Source organism: Drosophila serrata, unplaced genomic scaffold (assembly GCF_035046125.1).
Source record: "Drosophila serrata isolate PLE 108 unplaced genomic scaffold, ASM3504612v1 contig_241, whole genome shotgun sequence".
Lineage (NCBI taxonomy): Eukaryota > Metazoa > Arthropoda > Insecta > Diptera > Drosophilidae > Drosophila > Drosophila serrata.
The window spans coordinates 3,928,877-3,942,945 of NW_028257139.1; the positions used below are offsets into that span (position 1 = coordinate 3,928,877).

A 14,069-nucleotide genomic window follows, 5' to 3' on the forward strand; every position below is an offset into this window, starting at 1 on the left:
GGCAGAATGGTTCGGAACCGCCCTCGGATACGGGTGGCGTGCTGGGACATCGGCTCCTGGTCGGCGCCAGCAGTCGTGCGTTGTCCTTAGCTGCTGTCGGTTGTGTTCGCGCTCCGGTGACTACGTATCCTTTATCCTGAATCAGGGACCTCGACATTCTCGGAGCCTGTTAGCCGCCACATTGGGCCACAGGCTCGGCACACACCTGTGCGCTATCTGCCGTCGCTGCGCCGCTGCTCCTCTGCTCCACTGCACCACTGCTCCACTGGCGGGTAACGTAAGCAAATTCGCACGTAAATTGCGCTAAATTATCTACAACACAGCAAAAATTTGCCTGGCGCGGATTTTTATTCGCGTGTGCCCCGCACCATGTCTTTCCCCAATCCTTGATAGACTCACTCCCTGAAGGGGAGTCCCTCCGAAGGCAGGAAAAACATGAAATAACCGCTAAGTGTTTTACAACTTGAAGGCGTTAAGTTGGCCATCGCGGGCCCAAGTTTTTCCGCCAAACAGAAATCTGTGTAAGCTCCTTGGCTGGCGGCTTAAAGAAAAGTAAGAGGGAAAAACCCAAGCAAGCCAACATCTTGTCAACATTTTCGGGAGATTTTATAGTTGCTTTATTGAATTCTAAAGATCGCGGAAAGTGCTTCGTTTTACATGCATAATGAGGACACTAGTTTGCCAGTGAAGTCCTGATAGCTTGGCAGGAGCATGAATTAAAAACTTTTCCTTTAAACTCAATTAACAAACTTTCATGTGCAGAAAAAAAAGAAAAACAGTGAAAGAGATTTACTTGTTTTAATATAAACTTATTCGTAATTAACTTATTACAGTGGCCTTAGTTAAGAATATTTTTTGTGATTCTACAAATAATATAAGTTAATATATTTACCTGCAATAGACAATGAAGAAGTGTGTTATGACTGTTTTTAAGCTATATATTTCATAATTTAAACAAAGTATTTCATTTTACATGGCAGAAACATAACGTAGTGTTTCTCTTATATGTTAAGGTTTTAATAAGGCTTTATACCTTTAATATTTTATTTATAACGTTTCGCAGTGAATATTATGTTAAGCATATTAAGAAATAGTTTTTTAGGAAAGTGCCATTCAATATTTATTCATGTTATTTTCTATTAACTCCAAGAATAGTAAGGAAAATATTTTAAAAATATTTCCTTTCTTTAATAATTTTACTGTTCCTTAATTTGATTCTATTCTCATTGGTTTACCAGATTAGATTTATATTGCGTATACGCCGTGGAGTCTACACCACAACCACTCGAAATGTGGGCTTGAATTTTAGCACCACATATGGCATATTTTGCGCTGGATGTCCCCGGGGTGCTTCCTCCCGATCTCCACAGGACTCTTATGCTCCGCTCGCCAGTTCAGCGAACTCCGCCCAAGGTCCTGGCACTTGTCAGCAGGAGGGATTACTCCGTCCGCGCTGCCTCGCTGGCCACATTTTATTGTTTGTCAGCATTTACATGTCCCTTCGTTCCCTGTCCTTCATCCTTTTTCGCTGCTGTGCGTCTGCTGTGTGGCTGTGTGTAAGTGTGGTAATGGCCGCGACAGCTTTGTTGTTTTCTTGTTAGCCACGCATAAAATTTAATAGTTTTCCTATGCTTTAAGTGGCCCTCGGGCCAGGGACTGTCGGTATGTGCTCACCTCGGCGGCGGCGCCCACATGTCCCACTCTCCTACTCCTGGGCACACCTGCCCACGTTTGCTCTGGTTTTCGAGTGTCTAAAAATAAAGTCTGGCGCGCGCCGAGCTTATCCTTTGCCTTGAGCTGTTCAAAATGGAATTATAAATATTTCACGTACCGAAATATAGACATGACCGACGGAAAATACTTTCCACACACACCCACACACACATTGGTTGGATCTTGCTTTGGCCCGTCTTCATTTCACTTGTTTTCCCCGAAGCTCCATTTCGTCCTGATGGCTGTTTATTCGCGCATAAGCAGGACTCATCGTGGGCCTGTTTAATCATAACCAAATGCGGTTCACCCATATACACCGCCTCACCCACATGACGTGGGTTCAGATTTCCATTAGCGCATTTCATTTTAATTAAACTGGCAACTGTCACGTAGCCGGGGATCGATTTGTTGGGCATTAGGGTAGTAATTTGGTTGCCTCCGCCACCTGCTCCTCCTCACACTTCCCTCAGCTCAGTCGTCCATTTTCCGGGGCTTTTTTGATTTGTCTTACCCAACTATGAACAAGAAGTTGATAAAGTAAACTTTTCGAAAAAGTTCAAAAGTTTTTCGGCAAATTGCGGTCCGCTACCAGAAATATATACAAGGCGGAGGCAACTTCTCGGTATATATGTACTTACTTGGGCAAACTGCAAGTGGAATTTGTGGCCACAATTTCAATATTAATTTCAGCCCACCTCCTTCTACTCCATCAGTTGAGTCCCTCCTCCGGATTAGCCCCTCCACCTGAGCTGCCTGAGCCGAGAGCAAGCAATTGAAATTTTAGAAAAATACCTTCGAGCCAAATTTGACCCAGATCGGATATCGCTTAACAATGTGTAAACTGTCTAACCGAATTATTTGCAATAATATTTTGTTGAGCCAAAATTGTTTGAATAGTTGGAGGGAAAAGTTTTTGCGGGGTTTTCCCAAACACGAACTGGCGCCCAGCTGGCTCCCGCTCCGACTCCTACGAGTATGACTCTCAATTAAACGCATTTTAAGCGTTATGTGCTGCCAAAAGTTTTGTGGCAAAGTACTTAGAGTGTCCGCAGGAATAGGGGATAAGGATGACAGAGAGAGGCTTGCTAAAAACTTTTTCAATCGATGGCACAAAAGCAGCGCCAGGCAATTAATGCCCCCAAAAAAATGGGGAAAACACACAACTGTAAGTGGAAATTGGCGTGTTTGTCTGCGATTGTTGTTCGTGCTTTTTGTTTCGAGGGAAAATTCAGGGAGAGGCGGAGCTGGTGAAAGTGAAAGTTAAAGTGAGAATGAGCCATCGTCTGCTTTTGAAGTAGTTCATTAAGTGATTGTTTGATTGATGGCTCAATGGGCTATCGTTCTCAAGCCGTCTGAACTGAGTTGCCAGCATCTTCATCTGCGTTGTGATCTGATTTGATTTTCATTGCCCTAGACCGCACTTTGTTTAGCTCTTAATTGGCCAGCTCGGCAAAAGTCGGCTAAGTGGATAACCGGGCTGAGATAGCTGGGAAATAGAACTAACTACGACCTTGAGGAATCCGACATTGCAACGACTTGCAGCTGGGCAGAGCTCGGGGGCGAGTTTTGATTGATGACCTAGTTGGAAATAAATTGGAGTGTGTTATTAATAAGCTTATGTTATAGAAATAATGGTGCTTTGTCCGAATTGAATGAATTGATTGAATGACGTGCCAATTATCTAACTGAATCAGGGGAAATTGGAAAAGTTTAGCAGTGGTATAGACAGGTTTTAATTGAATAATTAAGTTTTCAAATCAAATCATCATTTCGTTTTAATGGAAACAATTTGCTGTACACATGAGCTAAATGTCAGAGAAAATGCACCCTTGATTATCCATAAAAAGCAACCTTTAAGGTTTCAATTTCAGGTAACAATGATATCCCTAATTTCCTATTTACCCACATAATTACGCCTTGTGTGGATTATTGGCATTCATACAATTTGCGGATTCAATTATATCCATGATTAGAGAAACACAAATCGCAATTCCAGCGGAATAACTCAATCGATTCGTTTGCCGAAAATCATGGCACGTTACGTATACGCAACGGATGCCCGTTGACAATGTATGCCCAACTAACTAGCTGCCAGCAAATAGACAGGACTCCCTCCTCCTCTTCGATGGCATTGTATGGATGAGTGCCGTGAAAAGGAATCACCCATTCATAAACACACTCACTTGGCCTCCATCTCCGGTGCTTCAGTCTTCCTTCCCTCCACAGCCAGTAGCCTGCTCATCTGTCAGCTGGAGTTTGGTTAGTCAAACGTTTGTTACATTTCGCTGGCTAAAAATACAAAGGCAGCTGCCGCAGTGTGTGTGAGATACACACGGCACAGGAGCAGATACTCGTCCTTTCCTGGCCCTGCTCTTGCTCCTGCTGGCAGACTTTCCGAGTAGTTTGCTGCGGCACTGCGCTTATCTAATTATAGCTTCATTACTGCGCTGCCTGATGGAACATAGACCAGTTACCAGCCACAACCACTTCCACACTTCCCAACCTCACCTCACCCTCAGCCAGCACCGAGGAAGGACATCCAGCGGCAAGTAGGCCATGTGCAACCCATTTGGCGTTGGCCTAGACATATTATTATTTATCCGGGCAGCTAGTTTCCCCCCAGCTCTCAGGGCCGGGGCATGTCAGTCAACATAATCATCGGCATCAGAGCGTCGAGTACATTATCGCAGGAATGATAATGAACAGGCAGCGCGAAATTGCAGCCATTAGCTGGCCCAAAAAGCCATTGAAGAGGCCCCAGAGTGTTTACCACTTGGGCTCTGACATTTTCTTGCTACTGCGGGAATCCTACGAACAAAAAAAATTGACACACACGCGCAAGGCAGCAAGGCAGCGAGCCGGCAAGGCAGTGATTTGATTTTATTTGATTTGCCTTCACTTTTCATGTGATTTTTTCATTCTTTTCTCTCTTTTTTTGTTTGGCTCTTGTTGACGCTGATTGAATACAAATACAAATATAAACAAATGGCGCTCACCTGCATGTAAATAAAAGCTTTAATACATCAACAAATAATGGCATGTCTGACAGTCACCTCGCCATTTCCACCTCGCCCATTCGCCATCCATCCCGCACTTCCGTTTCCGCCGTCGCCTTCCTTTTATATATATTTTTCTTGTTTTATTTTTCTTTCTTTTTATTCCTGGGACCAAATTCGATTTTCAACATTTTACACTTTGATTTCGACAGCGCTCTGGTTTGTTTTTCATGGCGCTGTCCTTGTCATTATGTGATTTTGTATTTTGCTAAAACCCAAAAAAACACACAATAGCAATAAGGGCGGATGCTTAGGCACCTTCCAGCAGGCGTGTTCGCCTTGAAAATTCCCCGTAGAGCATTTGACTTTAATGGCGTTCGATGTTCGTTGCTCGGTGCTCGGTTCTTGGTGCTCCGAGTATATGGACATGTTATGATGCGTGGCCAAACTCACATATCGCCGGTTATATGGCCTCATATACTTGGGTATGCTGCGTGCGTGGCCTGCCAACAGGAGATTGTCCTTTGTCTTCGGACACACCACCTCCTCCTGCTGCAATATCCCTCCCCCTAATATAAATTCAATCACTTTAGTTGCATGGCCCGCTTTATGGACAGTCCTCGGATCATCAAACTCCCGCCTTTTGACCTTTATGGAGCACTTTTATGGTGTTCGGTACGGTATTGCTTCTGTTGGGTGGTGAAACTTTAAATTTCCTTCCTGTTTGGCTGAAGGAAATCGTCCGCAAATCGTAAAGCAGACAAAGGACAGGCCATAAGCCTGCTGGGATGTATCCATATCTATATTTATCCACAGTGCGCCGGATGCTGAGGCTGAAGTTGATGCCAGTCTTGTCCGTATTGTTTCTTGTCAGCTTGAATTTTTTGTGATTTTTCGTGTGCACATTGCCGCCGCTGTCTGTCAGTTAGAAGAGGAGCAGAAAGGAGAGCTGTTCTTTCCTCCAGCTTCTTCCCCTCACACAAGACTCATGTCTGAGAGCTGCCCCAAGCAATCTGGCAGATAGAGCTGGGGAATCCGAAATGGGGATGACCTTTGCTGGCAATCGGTTTCCATTTCCAAATCGCATTATATATGCTGCAGCAATAAAAGTTAAATTGTCCTCCGACTGCGAGAGGACATCAATATGGGATTTCATATTTGTCTGCTTAATATTTCAGCGTGGCCGTGAAAAGGATATCGGAATCGAACAAAAAGGGACTCCACCCCCTCCACTCCCGATGCGATTTGTCAAAAGCTGTGTGCGAGAGTGCGCTTTGGAATAAAAACGAAATTAGACTGTGTGGCAGCAGTCAGTTGATTGAATCCAGAATCGAGTTGGCATTGTGCAAAACTTTTCGCAGCAATAATTCATTGCATTTTGTCGGCTAACACTTGCAAAGCGACTGAGCTCTTGGCCTGATAAATCATTTATTGAAATGCGATTGCATTTTAACAAGTTTTTACTCAGTTCCGACTTTGTTTACAGTTCAAATTTACTGCCAAAAACAAGTCATTAAATCGGAAAAGCAATTTTCTTATGGGTTTTTGCTTTAAAATCACTTGAGTTGTGGGCATCCTTTAGCATTTAATATGTTCCCGATCACATTTCAATATGTATTCTTGGACACTGAACTTTTTCTGGCTTATTAAATGTTTATTTATGGCCCGAATGCGTGGCCCGAACTCTCAGCACGTGCCACTTGAAACTGTCTGTCTCTAAACAAAAAAAGAAAAGCTGAAATTGACTGGCTTCAGTTACAGACTGACCCCGCCTTCCTATTTAATATTAATAATTGAAATTTAAGACTGAGGAGTCCAGACAGAGGGCAGAGTGAGTGGCCCGCTCCTAAATTTGCATTTTAATTTTCACACAACTTGTTCATTTATTGAAATTCCATTACGTTTTATGTTTATGCGCGGCCTGGCCTCTGCCAAAAAAAACTCTCAAATTCGAAACTCAATTTGTGAAAAGTATATAATTGTTGCTAATGGCTGTGGAAAGTTGGCCCAAATCGGCAAGGGGCGGATAGCACCCCCTTCAAATGTTTACGCATCCTTGGATCTGGGGATATGTGCCGGGATAAATAAAATAGGTAGAAAATTGCTGGCATATTAGCCAGCGAAATGCCATAAAAATGTGCTCACTTTTATACACTCGAGTGTGCTCCGGTGTCCCATAAAAAGTTGGAGCCCAAGAGCAGAACAAAGCAGAGACATTCGATTCACTTGCGTGCCCCGCACACATTCAATCGTACACTGCAAGAAAAATAAGAGGAAATTTGGGATCTTTGTTATACCCTTGCAGCGTATTCAAATTTTAATAAGAAGCTTCAAACTCAGTGAAGGAGTCATTTGCGACCCCATAAATCGTATATATTCTTGATCAGCATCAACAGCCGTGTTGATCTAGACTTGTCCGGTTGAAAAATATATTTTTGAAATTTTTTCAAAATTTGAAAATTTTATAAGGGGTTACATCATTAAAATTTGCAAAAATCGACAAAAATCTTAATGTTTTTAAATTCTACACTAAGTATGCAGATTTATTTATCTTATAAAAACTAGCATAGAAATGGTTTCCGGATTAAAATTAATGAATTTTTGGCTTAGTTATGAGTATCTTAAAAAAATTAAGATGTCGGAAAAATCGTGATATAAAAATGTTGACAAATATCGATTCAAGGAATGCGAATATTTTAAGCTTAATAATGATCGATTTTCAATTTGATCCTATTATTAAATAGCTAAATGCAAGTGATACTTCCAGAAGTTAGTTTCCTTTCTGGTTTTTCTTTAAACTTACAATTATGTGATACTAACAAATCGTATTCCATAATAATGCCTGAAGCTCTCAAGGGATCTTCCTATTAACTTTGAGATCTCATTTCCTTCTGTGTAGCCTGCTTTTTTTGGGGCCAGTTCCGTTAAGAGACAAGGACACTGGCAGAGTCACTCACTTACAGGGGTATAAATGCAAATGGCAATTGACTTTCAGGGCGGGGAAAAGGACCGGGGACCAGGGCACCGCTGCCACAGCACAATGTCAAATTCAATCGCCAGCGAAGGTCGCACACTTGGCATGAAAAGGCCAAAGCCAAAGTCAAAGCCAAAGCCAAAGCCATCGACATTGACTATCGCCTTAGGTGAGTGACTCGAATCGACTCGACTCGACTTGACTTGGCTTTGGAGTCGGAGATCCTGGCCGTGCCACGTACGTGATTTCATGCTAATTGTTTGGGCATTGCAGCAACAGCAGCAGCAACAGCAGCAGCCTCTTTGGCCAAGTTTGCTTAGCCATTGCCCAAATGTCTCTTCGGCCATTTTGCGCTCCGTTTGTCAATGTCGTCTGGAGAACTTTTGAATCGTCGTGGACTTCTCGGGGCCATGCAATTAATTAACGCTAATGAAGCTGCCACCGACTGGCTCCCTCTCCGGCTGCCGCCGTTTGTCTGGCAAAGTTTTGCTATTCTCCGGGAGCAAGGAGAACCACCTAATCGCTCAAGGTCCTGGTCCCGGGCTGCAGGTTGCTCAGCTGGCAGTCCGTTTAGAGCCACGGAAAGCAGACAAAACCAAAACCAACTAAGCACTCGTGCCAAGAGCAGGTTGCCTCCTGGCCCCACCTGCCTCGATTCCGTGTCTGTGTGTCCTTTACCTGGCTACCGAGCACACTGAAACAATCGGCACTAAAAGTAACAACAATTGAGCAAAATACTTTCCTGTGTTTTCACTCTTTGCCAGCTCTTTCTGTTGCCCCTGCCCCCCCGTTTCTCGTTTTCCTCTGGCATTTTTCTACTTTTGTTTTTACTTTCTGCCATGCCACAAGCAGCAGCAGCCACAACAACAATGGGGTTTTTCTATGATGTTTTTGCTTTCAGCAGTTCCAAGCAGTTGGGCGAGTGTGTGCTTGTGTCCTTGATAAGGATGCATCTTTTCTATTGTTAGCCTGGCATTTTGAAAAATGTTCTCAGCGTGTAGCCCCTGTGCCACCATCGCTTTTGCCTCAAAAGCCAGCGGCTTTTGAAGTATGTGTGTCTGCCTACATGTTACATGACTGCACGTGCTCCTACAACCCACCTTCCCTATCCACTCCCCGGATCTGACTCTCCACCTGACGCCCACCTCCAGTGCACTCGGAAATAATTTGAAATGCAAAATCATGCGGAAGGCAGGCGCAGTGCGGCTGGAGAGATGCCACCTGCGCACCGTTCACCAAACCGAATGTCCTGGCACTTGTTGTTCCTGTTGTCCTTGTTGTCCTCGTTGTATTTGTTGCTTTTGCTAGCATCTAAGCACACTCAAATACACAGTCGCACCCACACGCACCCGCAGGCTCACAGATAACCGTGCATAGGTTCACACAGTGAATGGGCAGTCGTGCGTAGCTTTTAACAATTTGCTACCCCGGGATTACGCGTCCTGAACAGGGTGTATGTGAAGCGGAATTAGTTGCAGGTAACGCAGTTAAGCACCAGGAGACACATTAAGAGGATTTGAGCACTAGCAAGGATGCTGCGTAAATGGTAGAGATTGATGTTGATTGAATGTTGAACAGCTTTTTGCTTGTTGCTCCCTTATTAATATATTCTCAGAAAGATTATATTATTTATTATAATTACAAACATTCCTTATTTAATTCCCATTAAATTTCAATTTAACCTCACACAACCACTTCCGCAATCGGTAGCAACTGTACCATTCTTGTCACTCGCTTGTAATGTGTCAACCGGATATGCTAAATATTTGAGATATCCGCCGAGAGGAAGCAGCGAGCACCCTGTATCTCAATTAAAGCGTTGCCAGCACGTTTTAGTCGTTATTTTTCTGTCATCAAGGAAGTCCGGAGAATTATATGTACTATGTGCTTTGTCCCTCCGCATGTATGCGTGTACTTTAAGTCATTTCCGCAAGTTGTAAATTTATTTTAATAAAGCTGGCCGCGTGTGAAAATGCGACTGGGTCTCAGCTAACAAGAGAGAGACCACAGGCTCCAACTATGACGGAGCGCTTGTGAGCAAACAATTTTCACACTTTTTGGCTTTTGGCCAGCAGTAACCGTATAAATGATATAAACAACAGCCGGAAGCGGAGCGACATGCATCATGGATCGCCCGGGTCCGGCTCTCGACGTGTAAATATCCTGAAATATTCAACAGTTTTGGGGGCGGCTGTGAGGGATGTGGATGTGCTGGATGCGGGTGAGGTGCCACAGAGTCTGCCATGCAAATGGCAAATGGCAAAAAGAGCGCTCGTGGAAGGAAAATATTTGCGAGAAGTAAGATAAAACCCAGCACATGTGAGGCCATGCTGAGAGCGGCATCAACAGCCGCGAACGTTGCCGCAGTGAAATGAATTAAAAATTGCATAACCGCCACTTTTATGGCGATGCCTGGGCACCGGCTGCAGGGATCTTTCAGCCAGAACCACCCACTTCTTAACAGCCTTAATGTCTGACCCAATTTTCAGTGGACAAGAATGCAATTTAATTAGCAGGAAGCAGGAAGAAAAGAGCCTGGGAAAATAGTTGAAATATAGTAACCAAAGGTTTATTTGAAAAGAACATTCTTGCTTAAATTTCAAAGGTTATCAAAGGTCGAGGAATTTACTCTTTGGTTACAATTCGGAAAATCAATTAAAATTTGTCTGTTGCTCTGATTTGTGAATTTCCACTGCAGTCGAGGTTAGCTTTCCTAAATAATTAATAAACTAATTAATGCCATATTTGCTTTTCCCATAAATGGGATATCAATGACATTCTTTATTCGAACTCAAATTTGCAATTGTAATTTGTGTATACCGAATATTTGGTGCTTGCCTGCCTGCCTATATTTATTTTGTAAATATTTTCCAAAATGCTGCTCAAATTATGCAGTTCATTATTCATCCCAGGATCCGGCTGGCGAGTGAGGCCGCAGGAGCCACAGGAGCCGCAAAGAGCAGCTGTCGTTGTCAACGGCTGGTTGCTGTCAGGCCTCAGAAATGCAGACCTGAAAAATGCCAACTAAAATGCTCATCTATTTCCAGCCAGCTGGTGTGTGTGTGTACAAAAAAAGGAATGCTGCTCGAAAATGGGCAGCGCGTTGTTCGGGCCAGGAGCAATGCAAATAGAGCTCGTAATACTGCAATTTAAAATGTAAATGCGAACAAGGCCAAGTTCGCTGATGGCCAGCATATGAATATGCGGCAGTGTCTGTGTATTTCTGTGCCTCTTGGCGGACCATAATCAAGGAGCAAGGATCATGGAGCGGTGGGGCGAGGAGCTGGGGACATGGCAGATGAATAATTGAACTTTCACTTCCGGTCCGCCAGCCTGATTGCCTCAACCGCCAGCGCCCACCCACGTGGTTTTTCTTTTTCGCTATATATACTTTTGTTTTTCTCAATTTTTCTGTTGCTTTCTTTTTTGTTTTTTTTTTTTTTTGGTATTGGTTTTGGCAAATGGTCGACATAAACGAAACAAAGTTAACTTGCTTTCCCCCTTGGCGGTTGACCGATGTCAATTTATCTTTGCATACTTCCCGGCGTCCAATTAGTTTCGATTCGCTGCCATTCGATTCGATTTCCGGCTTCGATTGGGTTCGATCTCCCTTGTCGGGTGACAAGCGTTTCAGCCCGATTTCACTTCCTTGCCAGCGGGCACTGTCCAGGGCCTTTGTCTCCAGGCTCTCGGGACTCTCAAGGCTCTTAGCACTCAATTAAATCGCTTTCCGAGGGTCATATTTATGAGTTTGCCTGTCCTGCTCGTAATTCCGTCCAGTGATAAATGACTGCGACTCGATTGGGTCACTCAATTAGAAGGCGCTGCGTGTGCTTAAGTGGCATTTTCGGATGTTTGTCCAAATCGATTAGCGAAAAAGGGATAAGGGAATGGGCGAGAGGATTTCCTTTTTTTTGCCGTTCTTTGCATAAATTAAAAATTAATTAAGAGCCAAGAAAGACGGACTAAAAACGCTCTTCGAAAAGTAATTAAAGCTGACCATCAATCTGGTGGGAGCCGCAGACGGGTAACCCCAGCTGAACCTAACCCAAGCCAATCCAAAACCAAATCCAAGCACAAGAAGATTCCCAAATTAATTTTTTTTCTTGACTTTGCCCGGGCTGAGAAGAGTAAACATCAACGCTTGTGGCCTGGCCCAGTGCGCTCAGCTGTAAATAAACAGAGGCAAATTCAAATAAGCAAAGAATAAGTAAGAATAAATAACTAACAAGCCAAAGTCGCTCCCAGCCCCAGTTCCCAACTCTCTGGCTGCACCGCCACAATGGGCCGTGTCGGACTGAAATAAATCACATCCATTCACACAATGCGAGTGAAGCGTGGAGCATGTCCTGCCAACGACCCATCCGAGCCAAGGACCCGAGCAGCCACGACCCGTGACCTGGCCCAGCCAGAGGACGAGCAGTGAAATATTATTTGGCCAAAAACATGCCACTGATTTCATTTGATGTGTGCGCATTGATGGCCCTGATTGATTTAAACTTCAATTGAATTGATATCTCTTTCAGTTCTCAAGTAGGAATGTGTATGTACCTCTGCTTACCACCAGCTTCTTTGGTTCCTTTTGCTCCTTATTTTAATCGTACGCTCAGCATTTGCATCCACTGTATGCTCGGCTAACTTTGAAAGGTCAAACGAGAAAGCCTGGCCAAAACTCGAGTCGGAAAAAGGTAAAGATGCTGGAGGTATCTTCGCTTACCCCAAAAATATATATATTAAAAATAACCGTTGATACACACACCTGCTGTGAATGATGTATTGTCGTCAGTCAGTCAGCACCATCATCCCTCTGATTCCTGCCCAGACAAAGGATGAAACCGGAACTGGGATCCCGTGAGGGTCTGGATGAGAGTCTGGGTCCGGGTCCGGGTCCGGGTCCGGATTTCCATCTTGCCTCGAACGCCCGTCGTTATTGTTATGGCGCATTGTCAATGCGTTTGACAAAAGCACTCGGCGTGTATATGGGGTGTATCTCTGGTGGGAAATGGGAAATACGAAAAGCGAAAAGCGCGGGCAAGCCACCTTCGAGGCTTTTCAATTTGTTGTTCTTTATTGATTTAAAGTTCACTTCAGTCGCGGTCGCTTTGTTGGCGAGTGTCAGCAGCACACGGGAGGCAACCACATAAAAACCACATTTCCCTAAAGGTGCGGCAAGGAGACTATGGATATGGAGACCCAAGGCACATATATAGCGCACGCAAATAAACACAATTCCGTTTGCTGACATTCGTATTTGTTGGCCAGAGTTTGCTTAGTTTGCCCAACATGGGAATTACACGTTCCTACGAATGTTTGCCTACTTTCGTCGAGGAGCGAGTAAGTACTTCTCCGCCTCCAAATGGAAAAGTATAGCCCCCGGCACTGGCACTCGAGTATTTGCCGAAATGAGGCGAAACTTCTTGTGTGGCAGCAGGCGGGGCTGGCATCGATTACGAGGCAAGCAAATTGCAAAATAAATGTACATAATTTGAAAATTGACATTTGCTAATGATAAGCCTCTGTCGCGTTGATGCTAAAATATGGCGAGCAGCAGATGGCAGCTGCTGCCAGGCTCGGCCAGGAAGGAAGCGAATTTTCAGGGCCCAAAAACGGAAATTTTCCCCTCGCAACACCGAAGCTGTTTATGGTAAATTAAACCAATTGAGTGGGATTACGTTTCAGGCACTACTCTCCGTAGTCCGCAGTCCGTACAAAGCCTGGTTTCAATTTCATTGTCTGGCAGAGCCTGCGGCTAACGAAATTTATATACACACAAAGACGCAAGGTGTTTATGGGCTTAACTCTCGGCACTGATTCTGCTTATTTTCCTGCCTCCGAGATTTGCATGCTTCACGAATCGCGGAATCGGAGGAATCATAGGAATCACTGGAATCGGTGGATTTGGGAAGATAGGGAACTTGGGGGGCAGTTTGAAGACAAATAGCCAGCACGTTGCGGTTCATTTAGCTGCCACAACAAATGCCAAACTGATGCAAATGTAAATGGAAATCGAATCCTGAACGCGGCTGTGGAATCTCAAGCAGAAGTCAATGGATGAGAAGAAGTTGGGATGCTCTGCAGGATTAAAGAGATATCTCTAGCTACTTGAAGTCATTTGAAATTATTGCTGTAAGGAATTTAAGGCTTAGACATAATGGCAACTAAGAACTATAAATGTTTTAAATAGTATTTGTGACAGCTTATTAGATAAGTAAATATCTTTACGTATTTCCAATAAAATATTTGAATAAATGTTACTCCCACACTTAAATGTCAATAAAAATGTTGTGAAAATGAAAATTCTCTTGGCCAATTATGGTTAAATCATCTGCTACAAAAATATCCATATTTTTCTGTTCCACAAACTGACCATTAAATCAATGTTGCTC

General features: G+C 43.9%; 1 protein-coding gene and 2 long non-coding RNA genes across 6 annotated transcripts in view; 1 reads left to right on the top strand and 2 right to left on the bottom strand.

Moving 5' to 3' along the window:
• The window catches only part of Octbeta1R (Octopamine beta1 receptor), a 25,123-nt gene continuing 11,054 nt past the window's right edge, over window positions 1-14,069 (top strand). For 2 of the 4 annotated variants that reach the window (XM_086831966.1, XM_086831964.1), the window contains exon 1: window positions 1-277. The gene's annotated coding sequence lies outside the window, so the exon portion shown is untranslated. The remainder of the gene's footprint in view (window positions 278-14,069) is intronic. The other 2 variants (XM_086831965.1, XM_020957852.2) reach the window with 1 other exon arrangement.
• On the bottom strand, window positions 1,133-3,058 carry LOC147643918 (uncharacterized). Its single transcript, XR_015271456.1, has 2 exons — window positions 2,352-3,058; window positions 1,133-2,228 (listed from the first exon to the last, which is right to left on the bottom strand). It is a non-coding gene; the product is annotated as an uncharacterized LOC147643918 (long non-coding RNA).
• On the bottom strand, window positions 6,509-14,014 carry LOC147643919 (uncharacterized). The gene is made up of 2 exons (XR_015271455.1): window positions 11,913-14,014; window positions 6,509-11,852 (listed from the first exon to the last, which is right to left on the bottom strand). It is a non-coding gene; the product is annotated as an uncharacterized LOC147643919 (long non-coding RNA).